This window comes from Pleurodeles waltl, chromosome 3_1 (genome assembly GCF_031143425.1).
Source record: "Pleurodeles waltl isolate 20211129_DDA chromosome 3_1, aPleWal1.hap1.20221129, whole genome shotgun sequence".
Taxonomy (NCBI): Eukaryota; Metazoa; Chordata; class Amphibia; order Caudata; family Salamandridae; genus Pleurodeles; species Pleurodeles waltl.
In genome coordinates this window covers 606,712,265-606,729,455 of record NC_090440.1, presented here as the reverse complement: position 1 = coordinate 606,729,455, position 17,191 = coordinate 606,712,265, and the positions used below count along the sequence as shown (strand labels likewise).

The window sequence follows — 17,191 nt, the reverse complement described above, 5'->3', positions numbered from 1 at the left end:
TGATCTGCATAACCGTTTCCCATGGACACAAAGGTGGTCATTCCGACCTCAGCGGTCTGGTCTCCAGACCGCCGAGGCCGGGGGAGACAGAATACCGCCATTGCCGGCGGTATTCATGCCTCCCTATTCCGACATTTCCGCTGGCCCAGCGGAAATGGCACATCAACATTGCCGCCGGCTCGTAATAGAGCCGGCGGCAATGTTGATGTGCAGCGGGTGCAGTAGCACCCGTCGCGCATTTCACTGCCTGAAATTCGGGCAGTGAAATGCGCGATGGGGCTATGCCTGGGGGCCCCTGCACTGCCCATGCCAAGTGCATGGGCAGTGCAGGGGCCCCCAGGGGCACCCCCAGTCCCCTTACCGCCAGCCTTTCAATGGCGGTGTTTACTGCCACGGACAGGCTGGCGGTCGGGGACTCATAATCCCCAGGGCAGCGGTGCTTGCACCGCTGCCCTGGGGATTATGCCCGCCAGGCGGAAGCCTGGCGGGAAAGTGGAGGGGCCGGCGGTATGACCGTGGCTTTTCCGCCACGGTCAGAATTGCTGGCGGAACACCGCCAGCCTGTTGGCGGTGTTACCGCCAACATACCGCCGGCCGCCAGGGTCGGAATGACCCCCAAAGTCTTGTGATCTAATATGAGCACTGCCTTTCACCACAGCAATTTCAAAAGGTAACTGAATTGCATGTAATAAATCCTTTATTTGTTCACCATTTTTCACAGGAGAACCAGAAGAGGTCATGAAACCTCTCTGTGACCAAAGTTGGCCAAAATCATGTACGATTCCAAATCCGTATATGCTATCAGCATAGATAGTGACCCTTAGATTCACAGCTGCGTGGCATGCCTTAGTAAGGGCAATTAATTCTGCCACTTGAGCGGAAAACACTCTCTTGAGCCAGGAGGCTTCAACGATACCAGCTATGGTGCATACTGCATAGCCAGCTCTCAGTGTTCCACCAGAATCTCTTAGACAGAACCCATCAACAAACATGATACAGTCACTTTCCTTCAACTGTGTGTCCTGAATGTCTGGACGAGGTTTGGTACATAACTCATTTACCTCAAGACAGTCATGTTCAAATTCTTCCTCATTTTTTATTTCAGGGTTTTCAACAGGAAGTAAAGTTGCCGGGTTCAATACAGTGCACCGCTTGAGTGAAACATTTGGTGACCCCAATATGATTGTCTCAAACCTAGTGAGACAAGCATTTGTCATGTGCTGAATTTTAGTTCGAGTCAACAGAATTTCAACTGAATGCGGAACCATTACTGTTAGGGGGTATCCCATGACTATGCCTTTACATTGTGTAAGGCTCTGACCAACTGCTGCAACTGCGCACAAACAACCCGGTAAGGCTGCTGCGACAGGGTCCAAGGTAGATGAAAAATATGCTACAGGGTGATTTGCATCTCCATGGACCTGTGTTAAGACAGACAAAGAACAAGCATCACGTTCATGACAAAACAACAGAAAAGGTTTTGTATAATCAGGCATTCCTAACACTGGTGCCCTGCACATGCATTCTCTTAACTCCATAAATGACTCAAGTTCTTCCTTAGACAAAACTATGGTATATGGCTCATCCTTGATCTCTTTGCCTGTCAGTTTTATCAAAGGTTTTGAAATGATCGACAAGTTGGGTATCCACTGGCGACAGTAGCCCACCATTCCCGAAAACATCCTGACATCTCTTTTTGTCATTGGAGGGTTCATTTGCAAAATGGCTGTTATTCTTTCCTTTGATGTTCTCCTGGACCCTCTTTCGATCAAATGCCCTAGGTATTTCACCTCTTTCTGACAGTATTGTAGCTTCCTGGGTGACACCTTATGTCCATTTTTCCCCAAATGATTCAGTAATGCAATGGTATCGTATTTACAACTGTCCCTAGTTTTGGATTCAATCAGCAAATCGTCAATGTACTGCACAAGGGTCGAATTAAAAGGCAGTACCAGGGACTCCAAATCCTTTTTCAATATCTGATTGAAGATGGACGGTGATTCAGAAAACCCTTGAGGAATTCTGCACCAACTGTACACCTTATCCAGGAATTTGAAACTGAACAAAAATTGGCTATCCTCATGAAGAGGTATCGAAAAGAAGGCTTGTGACAGGTCTACGACAGTAAACCATTCAGCATCACAGGGAACCTGGAACATGATTACTGCTCGATTGGGCAGGCAACATTTTACCACGATTTCTTTTATTTTTCTCAAATCCTGCACAATTCGAACTTTCCCACAGGGCTTCTTCAAACCCATTATGGGAGAGTTACATGGACTGCTTTCAGGACTCCCTGTCTGAGAAAATCTGCAATTATTTGTGACACTTCGATGAGAACTTCTTGTGTCATATGATATTGTGGCACCTGAGGGAACACCGCATTTGGCTATATCTGGACTTTAACTGGTTCTACCCCTTTTATTAGTCCTACTTCCTTTCCGGTCAGGTCCCATACTTTATCTGTTACCGTCCCCTGCAACTCGACAGGTAGATTAATCAAGGTAAGCATCGGGAACAGGGTAATCAAAGGGTAACCCTCATTAGCTGTCCCTGTGTCCTCTTCTGAGAACTGTCCTTCATCTCCCTCATCATCACTATTTGTCTGCACTTCGATTCCGTCATTGGAACAGGTAATCGAACATTTTGTTTTACACAGTTAGTCCCTTCCCAGTAGGGATACCGGACTCGAATCGCAGACTACAAACCTATGTAGCCCCTGAAAGTTGCCGATCTCAACCTGCACTGGATCTGTAATCGGGTTTGTCAGATACTGATTTGCTACTCCGACCACTCTTATGGTACGCCGTGAAAGGGGCAATCTTGGAACCTCTGCACTTCTAACTGTAGAGCGTGTGGCTCCTGTGTCAACCAGGAACGAGACCTTGTAACCCATCAGCTTTCCTTCCACATATGGGCCCCTCTGATCCACCTCTAAGGATGCTGCAAGCCTGCATTCTTCACTGTCTGAGCTATCGTCCGACCATTCCCCATTCATTCCATTTTCACCTCGTAATGGGAATTGTTGTACTGTATTATTTTGACTCGTTACCTGACCTGTGACCTGTTGAGGAACCATCACCTGTTGCTGTCCCATTGGAGCCATTGGTAATTGCATTTGCTGTCTAGGTACCATAGGAATCTGCTGTTGTACTGGTTGCATTTGCACTGACTGAAAACGCGGCATTTGTATCTGCTGCGTGGGCTGTACCCCTTGCATTTGTACCAGATTGTTCTGAAAATTCGGGTTTTGATGTCTCATTTTCGGGCCCCGTACATTTTGTAATGTACCGACATTAGCACTTTGCTGAACAACACCATCCTGCACCATATTCGGGCACTCCCGTTTCCAGTGCCCCACGCCCCCGCACGCGTGACATGGTGACATCTTTTTCGCTCCTTGTACATCATTTTGAACCACAACAGTATTTAAGTCTGGACCGCGATTCACAAACCCTCGACCTCTCGGCTGTGTCTGAAATACACCATTCATTTGCGGTTGTTGCTGTATCATCTGTTGAACTCCGTTTCCCTGTATTCCTGCCTGTGCAGCCCTTATCTGCATCACCATCACTTTCTCTTTCAGCTTCTTTTGCTTCAATTCAATCTCATCACTACAGTATTTCGCATACTGCAACACTTCATCAATCAGCTTTGCTTGCCAACAAATCAAATGATTCTTAATCATCTGGCTAACTTCTGGTCTCAATCCTTCGACGAACCTAAATACAAGATGATTCATGTCCTTCGGTTCAATTGTCTCAGTACCACTATAGTGTTTGAATGCCTTTAGCAGTCTTTTGTAGAAAGCATGTATTGATTCCTTAACCTCTTGAGAGGTCCAGTCAATTTTCTGCCAATCAGTCACCTTCAGCGACACTTTTTGCTTCAAAAACTCAATCACCTTATGATAATACTTCATCACCTCTTCAGATGGTGCCCCGGTCACCTTATCTCTTGCCGGCTCCTTCGTCGGCCAATCTATCCATCTCTTGCACTCGAGCCACAGATCAGGCGGAACAATGATCTCAAACAAGGTATTCAAGTCTTCCCAGAGACACTTCGCAAGTTTCACAAACCTATCTGTTTGCTGGTACCACTCGATCGGTTTCTCTCTCAATCTGGGATAATCGTTAGTAAAAGATAGTATGTCTCCTCTGGACCATGGTACATGGACTAAGACACCACCAGCTGTCTCTCTCATAGGTAATATTTTTACTGATTCCAGATTGGGTGAGGCCTTAGCTTGATTAGACCCTGGACTGTCACCCTTTTCCTTATCTCTTTTCTTTGCCCACCTGCCTTCCCATTTCTCCAGTGCACCCCAAATTTGGGCACTTTGCAACAATTCTCTCAAATGTGCCTTCATTCCCGCAGACCTCATATGCTCAAAATCTTTGGAGTCAAAATCCAATCTGTAACTTCTTTTCAGGAGTTTAGTATTTCCGATATCAATATTGTATTTATCTGCCAGGTTCGCTAATCTCTGATGTACCTTGCCTACTTCTTTGGTAATTTTGGGACATAGGAATCTTAATTCTGCTTCTGTGTATGACTCCAATCTATTTACTCCCATTGTACCTTCCACTAATTCAGCAGCTTCTGCCCCTAATCTTACAAAGTTCAGGTATTCGTCTTGTTTTTCTTTTTCTGGTTCGACTGTAACCACTGCAGCCTTTTGTGAAGTATAAGTCTTTTCTAACCATTCATTTAGCTGTTGGACTGTGAAACCCTGTAGCGAAATGTTCCCTGCATGCATCATTGGGGAATGTGAAGTGTTTGTACTCATTGTTTGTGGAGTTAAAACTCCTAACCGTGCCTGATGCATTGCTTCGATGGGTGCTCCCACTGGACTAAGGTCCATTAAAGACCTCAGCTGTTCAACTGCTTGCTCTCCTGGTGCCATTATCTGGGGGGTTCCCATAGATCCTCCTCTTATCACATCTTGAGTCATCACTCCCTGATCACATACGCCAGTTTTACCCTGTGCATACAATGGCAAAGGTGGACCAACGGTGATTGGCAACGATATGGCAGCAGGTGTCTGACCTGGTCCCAGACTCCGCGGAGCAGTAACTCCATAAGTCTGTTCCAAGGTACCTGGGACAGGTGCTAATGGTGGACCAGCTACTGGGTTATACCCTGGTATCAGCTGTGGTTGCGGTCGGGACAATAATTTCGGAGTTGACTCAATCTGTACTAACTTTGATTTCATGTATATCGGGTCTGGCGGCACTATCAGATTTGTAGTAGTCTCAAGTACTGGAACGTCTGGGTAGATTCTCTGTATCTGCGGTGGAGGTTGCAACTGTATCTGTATGTCTGGTGCAGTGGGTACACTGACACCATTCTGTATCGAAACCGTATCACTAGTCTGTACCGTATCAGCAACTCCCTTTTCCTGCGTCTGGTTCCCAGGATCCATGCTAGTGCTTGGAGCACTATCACTCACCTCATAAGGTGGCGGGCGATCATGTAGTAACCTGTCCATAAATTCCTCATCGTCTGAATCATCTTCCTCTTCCCAAGGTCTTTTTTTCTCTTTAGATTTGCCTGAGTCTTTATCTGTCTTACAGGAGGCTTTCTTTCCCTGTGTTTCTTCTCCCTGTGTTATTGTTGGGAACAGTTTTAGTCCGTCAACAATTCCCCTTCTCCACATTTTATTCTCATTATCCCATCTAGCCTCAGCATATGATTTTTCTGCCCTTCTCAGCCTTCTATGGAACGTTTCTTGTCTATGTTTAAGAGCCCTCAAATTCCCAAATCGCTAAAGCCTCAAATTGAGCTGGCCTCGGAGGTGGTTTCTGTGTACTTAACATCCACCTTAAGTTTTCCAACACCTTTGGATTGAATGTCCCATGCTCCGGAAACTCTAAACATCCCCCCTTCTCTGTTAGTTTGCGCCACTGTTTCATCCATAAACATGGTGCAACACCCTTCTCTTCCATAACCATATAAGCTGGAGTACCCTCGGGTGGTGTAGGCTCCCCATCAGTTGCTACGATATATGGGTCTTCCTTCAGAGCACTCTTAAATGCTTTAACAAAATTAATTTTGCGATTCTTCTCTTGTTTGTATTTTAATCAGAAGTGACTTAGTTCCCAGGACACTCTTCACCCACCTTTCTCAACCTATTGCCTCTCACGGATGGCAGCCAACCCGTGCGCGACCCCTCTCGACAACTGACCTATCTCAGCGCGGCACCACTGACGTCACACTCACACACACTGCAGCTGACAAAGTCTTGCGGCTTGTCCGCTCCTCACTAAACCCACACAAACTAATGTAAATTATTGCGAGTACTTTAAATGACAACACAAATCTGTTGGTTTACTACAGGAAGGGTAACACATTCGCTTTAGAACTTTACAGAGATTTCACTTGAAGCCTCAGCCGCTACTTTCTCCTTGTCAGTTCCCGCATACGCAAGCAGAATTCGACCCGCAAACTCTACTCTCGACTTGTCAATGGCTCGTCCTAGTGCACTTTAGAATTTGCCAAATCTCCATCGAAGGTTTCACACATGCATCTACTCAAACTTGACTTGTCAACCACGCCCGATTGACCTATTAAACCACCCAGATTACAACACAAATCCAAGTGTCTTCTACACTTGTCAACATACTCCGGAGTCTTAGACCACGACGGGTCCGTACATAAACAACCAAGCACATGGATAATTTAGAGCACCCAGCGCCACACTCATATGAAGTATGCTGACTTCCCTACTCTCATACTGCGGAGTACGCCTACTCCTACTAAACATATATTTGTCCTAAATACACACAAATCTCGCAATCACCTGCAAAAAGGCATAAGCTAGCAAGCGCAAAAACCCGAAACCACACACATTATGGCGCTGAGAACTTCCCCAACTCACTTAGGCAGGCTCCGAGATCCCGGGAAAGTCATGGTGAACTTAGAAACCCATCATATCTCCAATTTGCATTATCACAGAAAAACAAATTAAATAATGGTTCTCCGTCCTAGGGCCCCCAAGGGCCAAAACCGTCGCTCTGCTACCAGAACTGTTAACGCGTCCCTTTATGTCAATTTTATAAACATTAGGACTCGTTTTAGGCCAATGAATCTTGTGACCCAGTGGTGAGACACCGTAGGACGAAACAACTGATCAATATGTCGAGCAATATATCAATAATGTCATCAATATTCACCACCACAATACACTTTACTTTGGTTATAGACATTAGTCAAATTGTCGACGCAACCATGACCTTTCAGCCATGAATAACCACACCTTTTGATAGAATGTTATTCCCTATTGATTACAATCTACTAGCAGAAGTGTCAATCTCAAAACCAGGAAGCATAAGAGCATAGTCACAATATGGCAACTGTGATAAGATTTCATTAATGCAAGAAACACAAACATAAGAACATAGCACGGCGTGAACATAGATCAGAATACCAAGAATATCACGTAAGTCTCAGTTCAGCATAGCGTAACGTCAGTCTTTGTCTATTTGCATCAGTCAGAGAGATCACCTATCCTAACCACTAATTAGCATCGGCATGTTGGGCTTCATGCAAAATAATTTAGAACACCAATTTAGAAAATATCTAACTATGGCCTCTATTAAAAAATGAGCAGTTGGTACCTAGAAAGGAAAAGCAAACAGACAAATTACAAATCGCCTTGTCATAATTACCCTCCAATGATCAGATCAGCACACAGGATCAGTCTTCGTCTTCAGGACATCAGTCGAATCGCCATCAGTCTAACCTCGTCTAAAGGACAGGGGACACTTCCCTAATAAGGAGGAGAAGCGTAAAGGTCAGTCTATGGGTGAGGATGGTTTATTAAGTCACAAAGTCACCAAACAGAGTGACAGAGTTTCTGGATAAAATCAATAGCATTCCCTACCTAGTTCTAACGACCCTTCTGTAACATGGGTTTTTATCCCTTTTTCGTAATACCTTCCCCCAAAATTCTATTGGACATTTACTATACCCCACTATCTTTAACCTATCAAATTAAGCATTAGGTAATTCCAATTGTCACCCCATGATAATCCATAACATTTTGATTGGTCTTCGTAATTGACGCCTTCGGAGGTGGCACATCCGGATTTTACTTCACGTCTTCTCGGGTCATGAGTTTCCTTTGTCCATGGTTTAAATGTCCTTGTACATTACATTAATCTACTTTTGTTTCAATTTTGTACATAACTCATACTAAAGCAGCAAGCATGCGGGTGAGAACAGAATATGGGTTGATACATGAAATGAAGAAAAGGAACAAATGCAGGGTCATGGCCCTTTGCGAGTTAGCACACTGAAAAACAGAGAAAATGCTTTAATATGAGAGCTAGGCAGCTAAATCTACAACTCACGCTAACTTAAGGCCTATGAGATTTTAATACAAATGCGATATCGTAAATGTTAATATAAATCATAGCATGAACAGTTTTACTCATCATTGTTAGTTCACGTATATATTTGTGACCACACACATTATAGTTGTAATTCAGATGCATGTTTAAGCAGAACACTAATTATTGTTGTTTTCTATGAAGCATCATTAAACATTGATATAAGCATTTCACTTTTAGTATATGTAATATTTAAACTACGCTCTCTCAGCCCCAAATACTAGACCTCTTTTTGACAGTATTGCAATTGGCTTAGGGACAGTTTATGTCCATTCTGGGATTGTTCAAGAAAGCAATGGTGTCTTGTTTACAGAATTCTTTTGTGCTTGATGCCACCAATAGGTCATCAATGTCCTGAACAAGGACTGAATTACAGGGCATTATCAATGTTTCCGAGTTTTTGTTTAGAATTTGATGAAAGATTGAAGGACTCTTAGTATACCCTTGAGGGATTCAACACAATGCTAGAACTTTCTCTCGAAACACAAATGAGAATAGAAATTGCCTATCCTCGTTTAATGGAAAGGAGAAGAAATCCTGACAACAATCCACGACAGTGAACCACTCCACTGTGCACGGGATTTGATAAAGAGTAGTGGCTGGATTTGGTACCACAGTACAACATGGGATTACAATTTAATTAACCTTTCTCAAATCCTGATCTATTCTAAATTTACCACTGTGCTTCTGTAATCTCATATTCGGTGAGTTGCATGGACTCTCGATTTTCTCCCCCAGAATTCCTTTTTGTAACATGTCCTCAAGTATTGGTGCTATCCCTGCTATTACTTCTGGAGTCATGTGACAGGGTGGTCTTTTCAGGAAAATTGTATTGGACTTAATTGTGATTCAGACTAGCTCTATGCGTTTGATTAGTCCGATGTCCTTTCCTGTGAAATCCACACTTCTGGGTTTACAGTCTCTTTTAAATGTGGAGGTAGCCCTTCTGCTGTTATCATTGGTAGAGCCCTACCATGTCTGATTGAGTCATTTTGAACTCAGCATCCTCATCAAAGGTCTGAAATTTGACCTGTTGGGAGTACAATAAATTGTGCAGTTTAACTTGCACAACAGATCACATCCCAAAAGGTGTACAGGGCTACAATCGCAAACAACAAATGGGTGATTTTCCTTAAATTAACCTATTTTTGCAACCCCTACCCCTGTGCCTTATAAAAGGAGTTACTCTCTGTTGATGTCTTCAAATCAATCCACAGCACCTTTGATATCTTAACAAACTTCTTGACTTGTGTATTTCACTGCATGGGATTTTCCCTCAACTTTGGGAAGCTGTTTTGTAAATAATGGAAGGTCTCCAGTACCCCAAGGTACATGGACATACCCTCCACTTGCTATTTTTTTAAATGGAAAAGATGAAGCTTGTTCATCATCAGTAACATCAGAGAGTGGCATATTCTCTAATTCAGTCACCTCTTCTGATTTATTTTTCTTTTTGTGGTTATTCCCCACTTATTTTCTAATTTTTCAAATTCACTCCATCTGCAAACACATCTCACCAACTCAATAATGTGTAGTCACATTCCGGAAGAACGCATCATTTCATCTATCTGTGGCCTGAAACTTTTCTGGAATGGGACGCTTCTTGAAATATCCACATCACTTTTTTTTTTGCCAATCAGTTAATCGTTCATGTATAGTTGCAGCTCATTTCTTTGCACAAATACATTAATTATTGTTCTTGATACTCACATGTTCCAGATCCAAACATCATATAATTATTTTCTCCAATTCTACTTTTTTGTTTTGTAATATTTAATGGTTTTTCCCTTTCTGCACCTCATTTGGTACCTGGAGTTCTTGTTCTTTCTATTTTAGCATTTTCTCTGACAGTCTCATTAAGTTCTGGTAACAGCGTTTCACCTTGAAGCAAAATTGTCACCCCTTGTCTTGGTTGTGTCATAAAGACAATTCTCTGTCCTTCTCCAAGTGCCTACGGTAGTGTCTATACAACAAGTTGAGAATTCTGTGAAGTTGAAATGAACACGTCACAGTTGCTCTTTCAGCAACTCCGAGAGCTACTCTGTTTCTGGCAATAGAAGCGCATATCTCTATCGGCTGTACTGATACAACCCTAGCAACAGGTTTTAGTACAGTCACAATGGATTTAGTCACATTAGCAGGCATTACTGCTTGAACAGGGTCAACTAGAACAGGTATATTGTTTGAGATAACAGGTTGTGCAGCAGACTGTGTCATAACAGGTTGCGCTATGGTGGAGTGAGCTCTAACAGCCTGTGCCATTGGTAATGGTCTCTCAATTTGATATGCATTTAGATTCACAGGAGCAGTAGCCACTGTTGCTTGACCAGCTGTTGTCCCATCAATGCTCGTCCCAGATACATCTGTCTTGGGACCATCATATGGTGGTGGACGTGCAGAGAACAATTCCTTTAAAATATCATCAACTGAATCAGCATCAGTATCGGATTTAGTTTAATCCTTTGTCCCTGAATGTCCTTTTTCTTTAAAGGCTTTTCATGTTTTTCAGACTGCTGATTTTTCCCTTTTGTAATTACAGGATATAGTCTAGCTCCCTCTACCACATTTTACCTCCATCCCTCCTGCTGATCATCCCAAATCGCATCTGTAGAATTTCTCATTGCCCTTTTGGTTTATTTCTGATACCTTTCTTCATCTCTCTGACAAGCCATTTTTTTCCCATGAATTTAATGGTTCAAATTGTGGGGGGTCTAGAAGGAGGTTTAATTTCAGAAAGTGTTTCTCGTAATCTGTCAATAATTCTCAAATTAAATGTACCCAATCTAGAGAAACCCAGTGGAGCCTCTTTCTCAGTGGTGTTATACCACTGATGAAGCCATACACAAGCGTGTACCCTTCCTTATCATATGATGTACTGGTGTACCCTCAGGAGTTCCCTCTTTGTCCTCTCGAACAGGAATAGTCACATGATCCCTAATTAAACTTCTAATAGCTTTCAAATCCAATTCAACAAAGCAAACAAATAAAACACAAAATTTTGAATGTTCCGTAATGTCAAATTTCAGTATGCCCATCTTCCAATCCCAGTGTGGCTCAATGTACTAACAGCCAATCCCTGTGTTATTCCCTACACAGCTCAACCAATCTCAGTGTTGAGTTTTACAGCAACCAACCAATGTCAGTGCAGCACAATATGATGCAACAAGTCACTCCCTGCAGCAGCTCAACCTTCTTTTTCAATTTTTCTCATATTCACATAAGCATTGATTATACAAAACTAAGCAGAATTAAAAGAAAAATCTTTGTTTGTCTGTCTGCCTCTTCTAAAAAAACAAATGAATAACTAGAATTTTTAGGTTTTTAACACCTTCTGACCTTTCAATCAAAAGAGTTTTGTCACACACCAATGAAATCTAGACCTGCAGAAAATCACCGGATCAATGCATTATCACCTTTTCTCATAAGGTTTTACTACACCGTCCAATTTTAGCATATTCACAACAACTGCCCCTATCTTAACGGTGTAGTCAATGGCATCTCATGACATACACCAAAATGTATTGCCAGACAAGGATACCATTAATCAAATCTTTTTCATCTATCCCTGGATCTTGGACTATTTCTTAGTCTGATAACTTCTTTATCTCTTCTGTGAAAGTGCATGAGCATCAGCAATTCATAAGCGCAACTTTGTAAGCTTTTATAACATTTTCAATGCAATATCTCATAATACATATCCTCTAACCAAAATTACAATGATCAATAATTAATAATAAACTTTGACAGATCACCCTATTGATACTCACTCACACCTCCGAATCTGCAACCGCCCAGAAAGTCACACTCAGTCAATATTCAGGCTCAGGCTTCTTGTGCATTGAACATGGGCATTTATCTTTCTTGGGGCACTTTTTAATTTTTGCAGCTCTTCCTTTCTCTCACCTGCATCCATCCTAGGCTGCCAACTTTTGGTGGAGCGGGGACTATAAGGGACCACACCAGAAAGAAAATTGATGTATCAGAAAACATGAAGCTCCCAGGAGGCCGGACTTTGGAGGAGAGGAGAAGTAGGATAGAGCTGCAATGTACTCAACAGATTATCAACATTTTAATTATCATTCAGCTTAGTAGGAGTCAGTAATGAGATTGTTAGCATAGGTTAAATTCTTTATTCAAATTTATTTTGTAAGTAAGGGCCTGTTTTAGATCTTGACAGTGTTACCCTCATGCCTCATCGGCATTGGACCTGAAAACACCATCAAGTCAACGGTGTTCTGCCAGCCATATTTAGATGTATTGCTGCTGAGCCGAAGACCACCATGACAGAGCGTTCTTCCTAGCCACCAGATAGGCGGGTTCCCCCTGACCATATTTAGCTGTTACACCTGTGCAGGTGGTGTCACTGCACTGGATTGCTGACTGAGGGACATCGTCGCTGGACCCAATGGACATTGCACAATGGCAGTGGCTACGGAATACAGGTAAGTCACGTACACACACACACACACTATACCATAGCCATACATGTCCCCCTGCAATATGCACTACCCAACACACCATATACAAACCATTATCCATTGCCATTCCAACACTACACAATCTGTACATGCTGAAAACACACATTGCCATACATCCATGACACAACACACACACACTGACACTGCACCCACACACAACACAACCAACACAACTACACAGGCATCTACACAAACACAATCAAACAAGGCACAACTACAACCATCACATCAACATCCACCACACAACACTCAAATGTGTCACATGGCAACACAATGTACAAGAAAAATCAAACTTACATACAATTGGCAGACATACAGACACAACCACATCACCCACTCCAGCTCCCTCCACCTGAGTCAGCCATATCACAATACACATACACACATTGACTCACATGCACAACAGGAAGACACAGCCTTATTGGTACAGGTCCCGTTGCAACGCACACACATGGTAAAAGTTGACAATTATGATTGTACCGTCATTGTGGTGCCAGCTTTCATTTGGCAATGAATGACACCACAATGGCAGTTGTGTATGTCTGCGATATGGGTTTTGAGCACATGTACCCACAAGAGTAATTTTTAAAAATTACTGTGACAGTTATATATGCCTGTAGTGATCCCGACCTCACGTGCAGTGCCCACCCAATGTACCCTGGCAATGCGGCATCCATACCTTTGAGTCCGACCATTGGGGGGGAATCATGGGCCAGATGTAGGTAAGTAAAAAATTGCGACTTGCAATTTGCGAGTCATAGCAACTCGCAAATTGCAACTCGCAATACGAGATGCAGAAAGGTGTCTCAGACACCTTCTGCGACTCGCTATGGGGTCGCAAAGACCCACCTCATGAATATTTATGAGGTGGGTCGCAGTTTGCGACCCCATAGCGAGTCTAGGCACTCACAGGGATGGTGGCCTGCTGGAGACAGCAGACCACCATGTCTGTGACTGCTTTTAAATAAAGCAGTTTTTTTCTTTTCTTTTTGCAGCCCGTTTTCCTTAAAGGAAAACGAGCTGCAAAAAGAAAAAATACCAAAACCATTTAGTTTCGGTTTTTTCAGAGCAGGCAGTGGTCCATAGGACCACTGCCTGCTCTGAAAAATATTTTTTGTGGCATTCACAAAGGGGAAGGGGCAAATGAGTTACCATCCACTTCAAGTGGATGGTAACTGCGAGTTGGTTTGCGACCGCTTTCGCGGTCACAAAGCAACTCAACATCGCGATGCGGTCGCAAATAGGAAGGGAACACCCCTTCCTATTTGCGAGTTGGAATCACATTTTGCGAGTCGGTACCGACTTGCAAAATGTGACTCTGCATCGCGTTCTGCGTTTTTCACCGTTTGCGAGGCACAAAAGGCTTCCTACATCTGGCCCCATGTTTTCTATGTGGATCAGTGGCAGCAGTGGTGGCAGGTCTTATTCAGTCATGTCCAATCGAAAACAGAAGTGGAATCAGGAGGGGGAAAGGTACATTTTGCCCACATTTCCCCCTCAATCCACCAGTATTGTGGAGGTCGGACCAGCACATTTTGCTTGGTGGGAGGCACATCCAAATCTGCACAGTGGTAAAGTTGGCTGGAGTCCCACTGGCAGCCACTATTTCCAATGGCGCCATCTACTCGGGTGGAATTTTCTGGCAGAGAAGGTGGGGCAAATGTGGGTTATTGTCGACATGTAAATCAGGCTGGTGGACCACCATGGCAGTGGATGGATTTTGGCCATTACAGCCAAGATTTAAATAAGTTCTTTATTAGCATCTCATAACATTTTCAGTGCAATACAGAACAAAGCATGAAGCGCATTTCAGAAAATTGTCCCTATTCTAAGCTACATATAGTGAAATAGAATATCAGCAGAACCCATAAAGAGTTTGAGGTTCCAGAGGTGAAATCATAAGACCTATAATAGAACTTCCCAAAAAGAAAAAATTAAGAAACTTAGTAGTGTCAGAACAACATCAATGAAAAGTATAACAACCACTGTCTTCCCAGAATGAATCTGAGAAATGTCAACAAAGCGTCTTAGTTAGAATGTATCTGAGTGAAAGTGCTCTCAAGAAAGTCTGTCAAAGGGCTTTCAAAGGTCTAGGAAAAGGCTCCCCAATCTCTAGTCTGGGGACAAGCATTTATACATGTTCAAAAAGCAACATTCTGCAAGTCTCGTAAAATAGCTTCTGGTCTCTAAAGGGATAATGACGTCTTCATGGGAACAGGACAGCTTCCGTCGATTTAGCAAGTTTAACAAAGAATGCCCTCAATACAAGATACCTTTAATTGCTATTTACAACAAGGTTATCAAAATGGTTTCATGCTTTCAGCACTTCCTTCTATAAGACAAAACAAGTCAAGGTAATTACAAAACTTAACTTCATGATATCTCTCCCATTTCCATATGCTTCTGCTAATAAGCTTTATTCATAAAGAAACAGCTTTATAAATTCAAACTAACATTTCAGTACATCATAAACTTTTATTCAGGTCATATAGGAAGGCACGATAAAACCCCACACAATCCCTATTCATACTGTATTTGAAGAATGTATTTGCATCATGAAAAGATATACATTAATGACTATGACACAGGTCAGAGAAAAACAAAGACAGGAAAGAAATAAAGAAAGAGAAATGCACTGGTCAGTGTTTTAAGCTACATACATATCTTCATAAAAATCTGCGTTCCATGTTTCCACTTAGTTTAAACAGCATTATTTCCAGGTCTACATGGCATATCGTACAGATTACGTATGCCATTCATTTTCTATCATAGCACAGAACCACTGTAGATAGTCACCTCTAAGGTTCCTGGCCGCCTATGAAATCACCATACTATGGACAGGGCCTATCTCTGCAATTGGTGGCATGCCTGGACAACATTCTATTTCTATTTGGAAAGCTGTAGGGATGGACATATTGTACATCTCCTGAATAATATAAAAGTCTACATAAGTGCTGGGTTTATGCAATTTGGTGATTCGAAGCAAAGAGAAATGTATTTTAAATTTTAATTCTACAACATTTTGAAATCATTTTAAATCGGGGTTCAACTTGTTAATATTGATAATTACCTGTCAGATTATCGACTGAAGCTAAAACGCCACATTTTTGAAAATTAATAGTATGAAACTGTGCTCTAAATCTTTGGAACTCAACCTTACAATATCTTCTATTGTGGAAAATGGACTAATTCAAAACACATTTGGAGTGCAGCAAAACAATGAAGTATTTGGCATTTTCTACAGTACTATAAGATAAGGACTAAATCTAAGAATGGGGCTTCCATTGGTCTTTAATAACCTTTCACTGTAACACGTTCTGTCACTGAATACTGTCCCTGTTGCTGTTGTGATTGTCACTCTTGTAACAATTCACTGAACTGAGTGGAATAGATTCAAGCGTGATGCTGAGATGCAGGATGTAAAGTGTCTTGTTACCTTTTCCTACAAACCAGGATTCTAAGCAAACCACATTATGATGTGGCCAGCTGTGTGACGTCACAGTATAGAATAGTAAGCCTTAGCGACAGACTTGAAAATGCTTTCATAGCCGAGTGCAGATTCCAAACCCCAGGGACAAGACAGCCAGTCCAGGGAGGACATATGGAGGCTTGTAGAAATGTTTCTAAGGAGGATCCCGCTTCCGCTCACAGCACATCTGAGAATTTTGCTGTCCTTTGGCCTTCTGCTCAGGAGTTAACAGGTAACATGTCTCACTGTCAGCTTAGACTCTATTTACTTTAGATCAGTGCCCCAAACCTATGCAACAGAAGCTAGAATAGGGCACAGGTGATCATGGCATGTAAATACGAACTTTAATGTAGTAAAAACATCCATTATGAGTGGTAGTTAAAGCATGTTAAAGGTTTGAAGTGAAACCAAGCACTTAAGTTAATATCTACTCAAATACGTGTCTCCTGGCTCAACTTCAGCTTCTTGTGTCCCTGCTCCAGACAAGGGAAGACTTGTGATGATACCGGAGGAGGTGATCAGCAGCTGAATGCCCAGTTCACCTTTGTCTTGGACAGTGCCTAATTTGTCAGGAGACCACTGCAGCTTACCCCAGCCCATTGCTCCTGCCAGCACCTCCAATGACAGAGCCTACACAACAAACAACAAACCCTACAAGTGTGACACTTCAGATTATCCCAAGTCCCCATGCTATAGAAATGGCATGGAAGACGTGTTTTAGCCATTTTAAGGTATATTAAATTAATAAACAACCGTTGTTGTGCTCATCTCTATACGAGACAAAAAGCGCCACCATGTGGAAGCCTGCCATAAGCGTCAGTGTTGACAATAAAGTGCTGGTATTGATCACC

General features: G+C 42.5%; 1 long non-coding RNA gene across 1 annotated transcript in view; it reads right to left on the bottom strand.

Annotated features, from left to right (window-relative positions):
* LOC138283239 (uncharacterized) overlaps window positions 1-17,191 on the bottom strand; it is a 37,842-nt gene that overhangs the window by 8,243 nt on the left and 12,408 nt on the right. The window lies entirely within an intron of this gene.